Raw genomic sequence first — 11,153 nt, 5'->3', positions numbered from 1 at the left:
CCTTGCCGTTGGGTACGGGTAACCGGGCCGTGGTAGGGCCGGTATGTATCTCTTGAGCCTTGGTAGGGCCGGGTATGTGAAACACCGAACCTTCGTGGTCGGGTATGCTATATAAATGATATGTATATGACATCAATATGAGTACGAATATGCTAAGTATACGTAAATGCTATGTAAAGATTACGTATATGCAATGTATATGATACGAATATGGGAATGAATGGAAATATGAATACGAATACGAAAATGGTTACGAAAGGTAAATGAGTATGGATATGGATGTATGTACACGGATACATAATAGAATTGGAATGTCCCTATGGAAAGCAAGTAAGTGCTATGACAATGATACTATTATCTCCCATCCTATGTTATTTCATATGTTGTCTATTATGCTTCCATATTGATATTGATCATGCTTTACATACTCGGTACATTCTGTCTTGACGTCCTTTTGTTGTGGACGCTGCGTCATGCCGCCGCGGTGGCAGGAGATAGACTTGATCCATAGCTGCTTTATTCAGGGACTACATAGCGGAGCTCCATTTCATTCAGAGCTGCAGCTTTTGGTATAGATTCTTTTGTGTACATGTTTATGGGCACGGCGGGGTCCTGTCCCACCTATATGATGTGACATTTTCTTCTTAGAGGCTCGTAGACATCTGTATATGGTTAGATATGTTTGGCCTTGTCGGCCTATGTTTTGGGGTTATTATTTTGCTAGCCTCGTCGGCTTATGTACATTTAATTGGGCATAGTTGTTAACGTGGATATAAATGAATTGTCGTCCAATGGGATTATCATGAATGATGAATGAAAGCATGATTTAGCTATGTGGCTCACCTAGATGTGATGTGAAAGTATGTTAAGGGGTGCCCGGGTAGGTTAGCACCGGGTGCCCGTCATGGCCCTCCGGTTGGGTCGTGACAAGAAACCAAGGTTGTGTTCCTGTCAGATAAAGTGTATGATCATGGGTTGATCTTGATATACTTCTAATTGATCATATTATGAATGCACTTAACCTCTATGTGAATCTCTACTATCTCCCAATAAATAAATATTATTTCTTTCTATGATTTTCCCATCTATAAGAAAGTTGATATGAAGAACGATTAATTATGCCAAGTAAATTCTTCTTATTCCTAAGTGAATTTATTAAAAAAAGTTTAAAGCTTTGAGTTCTTGTTACTAGTTCTTACCAAACCCTAATTATTTTCCCAAATAAATTAAGGTTTATGACGTTAGTTAATGTTTGCAACCACTAATTATTAATAAATAATGAAGAACAAGTAAACCCTAACAATCCATTATGCATGTATCAATCACGATTCCCAATCACAAAACACCCATCTTTGGGTTCACAACCTTAGTAAAGAAATTAGCTACTCATAGAAGAAGAAGAACAATAAAAAGATATAGAAATCATAATGCTTACTTTTGATTGATGGAAATTGGAAAAAAGTAATTGTAATTGTTTGTTGTCTAAAAATCTCCAAGAACTATGAGTATTCAATGCTAAGGTAAGGAAAATAATAAAAAATTGAACGGTCCCCTTGCAGAAAACCCTATGAGAACTATTTATAGGTCTAGAAATCAGAAAAATTAATTATTACAAAACAACTGTCGACGGGCAAAGTGCAAGACGTACTTTGACATTCCAAGTACGGGCTAGCTTCAGCTCAATAGAATCTCAAAGTACAGGCTCAAAGTGCGGGCCGTACTTCAAAGTACGATCCGTTCTTTTTGCCTGTCCTTCGCCTCTAATTTACAGTGCTCTCTGGAATTGGCCATCGGGGGACGGGATGGAAGTGCAGCCCGTACTTTTCCAAATTTCTCAACTTCAGTGAAAATTCTTCATTCTTGCCTTATAGTCCTCAATTACCTAAAAACAATAAAAACACATCAAAAAGACAAAGACTCGCTTAAAGAAAAGTAAAACTTCTTGTAAAAAGGCATCAGATGTGCCGTAATTTCTCAGCACATCACGAATCCATCTTCCTGAATGTCCCTACCAGCTCCTGATCAGTCAAAGTCATAACAGGGTTTGCCATGGGTCTAAGATCATCTCCCGGGGCTGGTATTGCATCCATCAGTGGAGCCAAAGCCGCAGCAGGATGCGACGCACGGGTCTACCTCTCAGCACGAGTCTGTGCCCCACCTCTAGTCTGTGATCCTCCACCCCGAGAAGTAATACCAGAGGCATCCTGCTGGGCATCCAAATGAAGTAGAACATGAGCCATAGTATCCTGCATCATCTACTCTGAAGTGGCCTCGGGTTGTGCCCGTGCTGGAGCCACATCATCCCCGACGGCTTGGTCTCAAACCTGCTGAACCTCAGGCTCGGGCTCTGGAGACGGAGATTTCGCAAGCCAGTCTTTGCCCTACCGTAGGAGCCCTGCCCCTGTCTGGTGCAGTCACACGGTCTCCCGCTCAATCGTATCCTCTAACTGCCGCTCGTCTCCTGGTGTTAACTGCAGCTAGGGGCTCCGACACTTGATCTCAGGCTATCGGGGCTCGAGTCTTCACCATCTGTGAGAGAAAAGATAAGAATTAGATACCAATTCGATCGTTCCCGATACCAATTAGAATAAAGCAGCACAAAATAATGAAAGAAAGTAAAGTTTTCTAAATGTCCTATAGCCTCTCGCAGATAAGTACGGAACTCATCGTATCGATCTACGAAACTCTACTAGACATGCTTTTGTATTATAGACCGGGTAACCTAGGGCTCCGATACCAACTTGTCACGGCCCAATTTCACTAAGTCGTGCGGGCACCTACCTTTTCTACCTCGGTAGGTGAACTCTTAACTTGACATTCACAAATAATAGAAAATAGCGGAAGAAAGTAAAATAACGTAAGTCTCACAATATAATATGATATAAATAAGTGCAGAAGTAAATGAAATCCACCCCACTATCTGGTCTGGTCATACAATAGCATCTATACTAAATACTACAAGTCTGAATAATAGTACATAAATAGTCTCAAAATCATGTCTCAGAATGGAAAGCAAGACATAATAATAGAAAGAGTCTTCGGGCAGCGAAAGAGTCTTCAGGCAGCGAACGTCCTCATGCTCACCCTGAAGAGACTCAAATCAGCAATCCTTGAATATCAGCTACGAGGGATAGAAGTGGATCCAACCTGGTACTCTGCATTCATTAAAAATTCAGTAAGTGCAGGTCAGTACAAACAAAAAGTACTGGTAGGTATCATAGGCCGACTAAGACTAGCTAACGTATATAAAGACAATAAAGCAAGATAAACATGTAAACAATAAAGTACAAGTCAACACGAATCCCTATCCAAGATACAAGTCATCACCTATGTTGTAGCATTTAAACCCAACAGTGCCAAGTCTCAGTGTAATCAATCTGAACCAATACATCACAATCATATCACAACAAGTCATCACTTATGTTATAGCATCTAAACCCAACTGTACCAAGTCTCGGTATAACAAATCCAAACGAGTATATCACAATCGTATCGCAACAATATCATAGGAAACCAAAAGGTACAATGCAATGCAATAATGTATGCATGATGAATGCAATGCATATGCACCGTACATATGTACTCCGGCCGATGGAACATCACATTTTGGCAGCACAACCCATGAGGGACTCGTGAAGTCTATGTTCCACTCGTCCCAACAACAACCTCGGCGATGAACACTCTCTCGATCCCTGAAAGAGACCTCGGGCATCGGGCACTCATTCGTTCCCAGCAAGAGACCTCAGGCAACGTACACTCATTTCGCTCTGGAAAATGACCTCGGATCACAGACTCTCATCTCTCTTTTACATTTTCCGACAAAGACCTCGAGGGCTACACTCCCTCACTTATCATTATCAGTACCATAACAATCCAATATCAATGTATCATGGAAATGAATATGAATAAAATGCAATGTAATATCAACCACCAATTCAATCCCAACAGTACCACACATGGCACGCCATTAATATCAATAATAAGGCTACACAATAAGCCACATTGGAATCACAATTCTCATCTCACTATCAAATCAAGTAAAGTACCGCAATATCATAGTCATGATATATCACTAGTCCTGATACCCGATGCCTCGCGTGGCGGCAATAAACAAATAGATCATGATAAGTCAACAACACAACGGGGTGGCTAGCCCCCAAATCATACAACAAGGGCCAACCTAAGACAATATCCAACCCAACTTCATACCCGAAGGTTTACATGCATTCTCTGATAATATCATCTAAACATACGCTTCGCTAATCAAAGTCTCACCATAAAGTAAACTATAACCTACTTGGAGAGCCAAGCAGCAAAGTCTCCGATAGTCAAACCTTAGTCTTCCCCTTCCTTTGTGCCTCGAGATAATGAAAGTCAATTTATATCCGGATTATGAAATTAGAAACAACAAGAAACATCATTCAAACCTTACTTTTATTCAAGACTCAAAACTCAACCTATGGAATAGGGTTTATGAGCGAGAAAGATGGAATAAGGAATCTATAAGTATCAACATGAAATTAATGTTCTAGATGATCAACGCCCATCAATTATAAGCTAGAAGAACTAACAAATCACTTAAATTCAGATTCTAAGCAAAACCTCCAAATTTGGGTATGAACCCTAACTTCCAATTCCATAAATTAGTCACTAATTAGGAAAGAATCATGCAATAATAGATTCTAGTCATCAATTCCATGCTTAATAAAGCTAACCCAATCAACAAATCAAGATTTAATAGCCTAGAATGAAGAACCCACAAAAAACTCTTTCAATCCACCATTTCTTAAAGAAACTAGCATGCTTAATGGATTCCTAAGATGAATAATGCGACATGGAATGGAAAGGAAGGTGAATGAACTTACCACAATCATCATCTATGAAGAATATCCTGAATACTCCCCAAAAGCTCTAAAGTCGGAATCGCATTGAATGAAACACTTAGGGCTTTTAATACTCATTTAATGAATCTAACTACCCGTCCCCCGCTTCCGCGCCCACTCTAGCGCTTCAGCGGTCCCACTTCTGCAGTCCTGCCCCAAATACACAAGCTGCTACCGGGCAAAGTAATCGCTAAAGCGGTACTGCTGTCGCGATCTTGGTGCCGCCATAGCGGGCACCAGACACCAGAAATTCCCAAGTTTTCACTAATTCACCTGAAATTCTTACTCTCCCTCGAGACCATCTGCTCACATACCATATATGCAGACATATATAAAAATACACTATAAACATACTCGTGACCTCAAAATTTCCAACGGAGGTCTCATTGACCGAGTCAACCCCCGCTACCTCAAAATCAACTTTCCATCCCAAGTCCCAAATGCACCAAAGTGCATTGGGAATCGAACTGAATATACACACAAGTTCTAAAGGACCATCCGGACATCTCGGAATCGATGAACTTCTGAAAAAGATTCATTTATCCAAAAGTCAACTTTGAGTCAACTATTTTTTGCTTTAAGCCCAAATTTCTCACAAAGTCACCTAAATCATATCCAAAAACCTTGGGAAGCGTTTCAACGATCCCTTCAGGTCAAATGTGAGTTTAAAAAGCTTGGGAAAGGGTCAAAAGTACCGAAAAGACTATAATGACCAAATGGGCTGTTACAGTATTATATCAGATTGGAGTGTATCCCAGACATAGTCACAGTCGACTTCAATATGTCTAGTCCGTTAATGAAACATTGGATTTTGTGCAATATACAATACCGCTTGACTATCACAGTACATTTTCACCAGAGATTTATGTTCAACGCCCAAACTATGCAAAATTCCCTTAACCATTTCAATTCACATACTGTCATTACCATTGATCGGTATTCTGCCTCCGTTGATGAGTGAGAGACAATGTGTTGCTTCTTGGTTTTCTATGATACAGGTGAATTCCTGAGGTAGATAAACCAACCGGCAAGTGATTTCGAGTTAACGGACATTTGACCCAGTCCGAATTACACCGTCCGTGCAACTGGATATCATAATCTTTTCTTATCACAAGGCCTTTTCCTAGGTTCTTCTTCAAGTAGCACACTGTCACGACCCGACTAGGGCTATGAAGGGTACCCGGGGCTAACCACCGAGCACCACTCATTCTAGCACTCATCCTGCATTCACTCATATTTCTTATGCTCATAATCATAAAAAACTATTTTTCATTTAAAACATATTCACTTTACAAACATGAGCCCTTCGCTATCAAAATAATATATATATATATATATATATATATATATATATATATATATATATATATATATATATATATATGAGAAGCGGAGACCATACTACCCACAGCTAACTGCATCTACGAGCCTCTACTAGAGTGATAGACATAGGGACGGGATAGGACCCCGTCATGCCCAAAACATATACGTGTGTATATATACATATATATATATATATATATATATATATATATATATATATATATATATATATATATATATATATATATATACCAAAAGAATAATCAATGGCACCTCGGGACAATAGAGTGCTCTCAATCGGCTAATAGCTCCTACAAGTGCGGATCACCTCCTGTCTACTGTGGGCATGAACACAGCGTCCAAAGAAAACGGATGTCAGTACGAACATTGTACTGAGTATGTTAGGCATCAACGATAATAATACATCAATGAAATAAGGAAGCATCAAATAAGGAGTAATTTGTAACTGGCTGTCAATTATAAAAGAAATAATGCATGCTGGCTTACTTCATAATCATCATCATATCATGTATGCATATATGTATAAGCTTCCCGTCCATATAGGTACGGTGTGATAATCAATAGCATTAGCCTGCGTCCATGCCTCCCGCGTCCGGGGTACCATCTCATGCCGCCCACTAGTGGTGCTACCCATGCCATCTAGACATGGTGTATCTGTTGCCTTGCCAATAGCGATGTACGCCGGCCATATAGGCGCAGTGTAATGTCATCATCATATACTCGTCATAATGTACTTCATCATAATATACTCATCATAATATACTCATCATAATACATGCATGGAAACTCAAGGACAACTATACTCTATTGGGGTGACATAAGGTCGTGAACCCCATATTCCATTATGGAGCATTCATAAGCAATCTGCCTCACCTTGAAGGAATTAGCATAGAAGGTGAGTGTATATAATGAAAAACATCAATAGATTATGGATAGCATCATTAGCTTTATAGGAACATTATATCATGGACTCTAGGATCTTTTAGACTTAAGCTCAACATCATTATTATCATGCTCGTAATGTATCTCTTATTTCATATGGTTATTCATGAACATAGACTCTTAGTTTCCCCAAATATAGGAAGTTCTTGAAGAAGGAGGGAAAATCATTCCATGAGATTCATGCCTTAGAAAGAAAGTACTAGCCTCACATACCTCTTTCGTTTAACTATTCTATCTCTTGCCTGTTCTCCTTCAATGCCCACGTTTCTACCTTTAAGAGAATTTGTATTAACATTAGCCAATCGATTACATGAACGTGCTTACTAATGCTAGGGAAAATTGGGCAGCATTTTCTTTGTTTATACAACTTTCCTCACATCACATATCAACTCCCAATCATCCATAACAACAATCACAATATCATAAACAACAATCACTTATTCATTTATACTATCCACGTTTATAATTTCACTTTAATCCCTTTATAATCATGATCATAGTTCACTATTACGCTTTCTCATATATAACACTCATCCCATGTTCTAAATGTCATTCATAACATACTTACATTCACAACATATCCATATTCATGATTCATTCCAAGCTATGGCTCAACAATGACACTATTCCCACATTTATGACCCATTTTATATATTCTTCTACAATCCAAGTGTTTCAACTTTCCAAAACCTCAAATAACATGGAAATACCATAAAAATCACCTTAGATAATGGAAGAATAAGTCTTGAGTGTAATACTCTTCTTGCACCCAAAACCCTAGTTCACTTCCTTTGAAACTTCTTGGCCTGGATGAACTTTGATGTGTTTCATACACTTGGTTCACTTGAATTCTTGATATTGATCTTTGATTTCCTTTGTTTTCTTGTGGATGAAGTATGTGGAACCTTCTAGAGGTCTTGAGAGAGATGAAGAAGTGTGGGAAATGAAATTAGTGAAGTGGGATCACATATATATATATATAATTGAACTTACTCAGCCCGTCGGGACTTCCACGGACACTTATACGGTCCATGGAACATTACAGGGCCCGTATAAGTGGTCGTGGTTCACCACTAAGAAATCATCATCTCTGCTGGGTGTTATACGGACCCTTATACGGACCGTGTAATGTTATACGGACCGTATAAGTTGGTCGTATAACCCTTTTTTCCCTGAAATGATCTCCGTCGTTCATTTGATCTCCAATCCTTATGGAACCTTCTTGACACTTGTTTAACACTTCATTAACAACCTAAGGGACATTATAACTCTTCTCTAAAACATCATTAAGTCATCATTAATTCGATACTCATAAATCTTGCCCGACACACGACATGTACCTTACTTTCCTTAACAACTTTCGTCTCCTACTTCAAATGTCTTTGAAATCTTATTTAGAATCATCAAATGCTATTTCTTACTTATCAAAACACCGTATACATCGTACCCTTCGTTAGTCTATTCACTGTACGTTAACGAAAATTTCCGAGGTGTAACACACACCACACGAAGAGTCGTGTTCCAGTGTGCTTTCTTTGGTTGCTACGTGAATTGGGACAGAACATGTACGCAATACGACAGCTCAGACAGTGAAAAATAGGTATATCAATCTACCGTCCAAATGTCGGTATGTTTTTGAATCACCCATATTGGCTCATTCGGCCAATGCCAAACCGTGATTCTGTTCCATAGAAGTATTGGTTGGTTTAGCTCCTAATAATCCGAACTCAAAGATTATATCCAAGGTATATTTTTGTGGACAGAGAAATAACCGAATTGGTCCAAGGGAAACTTCAACTCCCATAAAAAACTTTAGAGGGCCTAAATCCTTCATGTGAAAGCATGCTCAGAGATAGTCTTTGAATCGTTCAACGGCACTATGATCGTTTCTGGAGATAATCAAGTCATCCACATAGACTAAGATGTTAAGTTGCATACCTAGTCGGTGCATCGTGAAGAGAAAATCATTTGAGTATGACTGTATGAACCCATATTTCAATAAAGCACTTGACAATTCCGCAAGCCAGCACTGTGGGCCTTGTTTTAAACCATACAAAGATTTTTGACTATTTTCGAAGTCGATATACTTGGCTCGGACTAGGAACTCAAAATACCGGTGGAAATTTCATATAAACTTCCTCTATAAGGTCACCCTACAGGAAGGCATTATGAACATCCATCTAATGCAACTCCCACTTTCGTGCAGCCGCAACTGCCAGGAAGGTCCAAACGGTTACTACCTTAGCAACTGAAGTAAACGATTTATTATAGTCAATTCCTTCCTCCTACTTATTCCCAAAAATAACCAATCGAGCTTTATAATGCACGATTATGCCGTCAGAATTGTACTTGATCTTGTACACCCATCTACATCCAAGCACTTTCTTATTCGATGGCGATATTTCCAATGTCCACATTCCATTGTCCTCCAATGCTTGGTCTCTTTCTGCATGGCTTTTCTCCGATGTTCCTTTTTATTGCCTCCGAGAAGGTTTTTGGCTTGGTTCCTATGGTGATTACTGCAAGAAAGATTTGTTGTTGCGAGGAAACATTCTGCAAGAAAGATTTGTTATTGCGAGGAAAAATTATCACAAGATATATAGTGAGCTAAAGGGTAAGGCGCACCTGAGGGTTGCTGAGGATCGAGCGGACGCACTTATGGACTTTCTTTTTGGAATGTTTCAGTGATGTAGTCGCGCAACCGAATCGATTCATGCTTTTGAAGTTTACCCCGACCCAATTGTTCTGCCGTGGCATTTCGTTAGCACGAATGCCTTTTGTGTGTACTTCCTCCACATTTTCTCTATCTGGACCGGCATCTATCCGATCTAATTCTTGATCTGTAGGTTTGGTATCCGGTGTCCGTACTTCATCCGTCTGAGTTTCGTGCTTACCTACATTATCAACCTGGCCTTCTTCGAAGCTGTGCTGGTTTCTTTCTCCCTCGGTTTTGTCCAGTCACTTCTATATTGTCGACCAAGTTACTTGATCCTACAACAAAGGGGAACTTAGTCTTATAGAAGTCCACATTTCTTGAGACTAAATATTCATCATTCTTTAAGTCATACAATCTCAAACCCTTCTTTCCATAGGAGTATCCTAAGAAGACATACATATGACTCCGACTCTTAAACTTATCCCTTGTTCTTCCATTTGTGTGTGCATAGCATAGTGACCGTATCACCCTTAAATGATCATATCGCGGCGCCTCTCCTTATAAAATTTCATTGGAGGTTTTTTCATTCAAAATCGAAGATGATGTTCTATTGATCAAATACCCCATAGTCAAAACTCATTCTCCCCATAATTTGATCGGAAGATGACCCTAAAATCTCAATGCTCGCACCACATTAAGAATGTGACGGTGTTTTCTTTCAACTCTTCCATCTGCTTTGTGGTGTCCTTTGTGCAAGATTTTTGGAAAAGAATTTCATGTTCAAAGAAGTAAGTCTTTACACATGTGAACTCAGTTCTGTTATCACTTCTAACAATCTTCACCCTCTTACCAAATTTCCTATCCACCCAGCCAAATTTTTTTTTCAGGGTTTGGGACACTTCTTTCTTGTTGACTAATAGAAAAATCCACACGGCTCGCAAACGATCATCCACAACAGTCACAAATATGAAGCACCATATGAAGAAGGGGTTCTATAAGGTCCCCATAAATCACAATGAATCATTTTCAAAGATATCGAAGCTATATTATCACTTAAGGGAAAAACACTTCTTGTTTGCTTTGCCCTTTGGCACATATCATATTCTTTTTCTAATCTAATACTACTCTCTTTTAGGCCTAATGACGTAATGGACTTCGTTGCTTGTCTTTGAAGGATGACCTAACCGTTTGTGCCAAAGATCGAACTAATCAACTACCTTCGCCATCATAGCTTGTATCTGTGGCACATTCTGGAAATAGTAAAGTCCACCTTGACGCTCACCCATTCCAAGAAGCTTCCTCGTAGTGGGGTTCTGTATGGCACATAT

The sequence above is a fragment of the Lycium ferocissimum genome, chromosome 12, assembly GCF_029784015.1.
Source record: "Lycium ferocissimum isolate CSIRO_LF1 chromosome 12, AGI_CSIRO_Lferr_CH_V1, whole genome shotgun sequence".
In the NCBI taxonomy this organism is placed as follows: Eukaryota; Viridiplantae; Streptophyta; class Magnoliopsida; order Solanales; family Solanaceae; genus Lycium; species Lycium ferocissimum.
The sequence above is the reverse complement of the archived record's forward strand: the minus strand, read 5'-3'. Positions refer to the sequence as shown.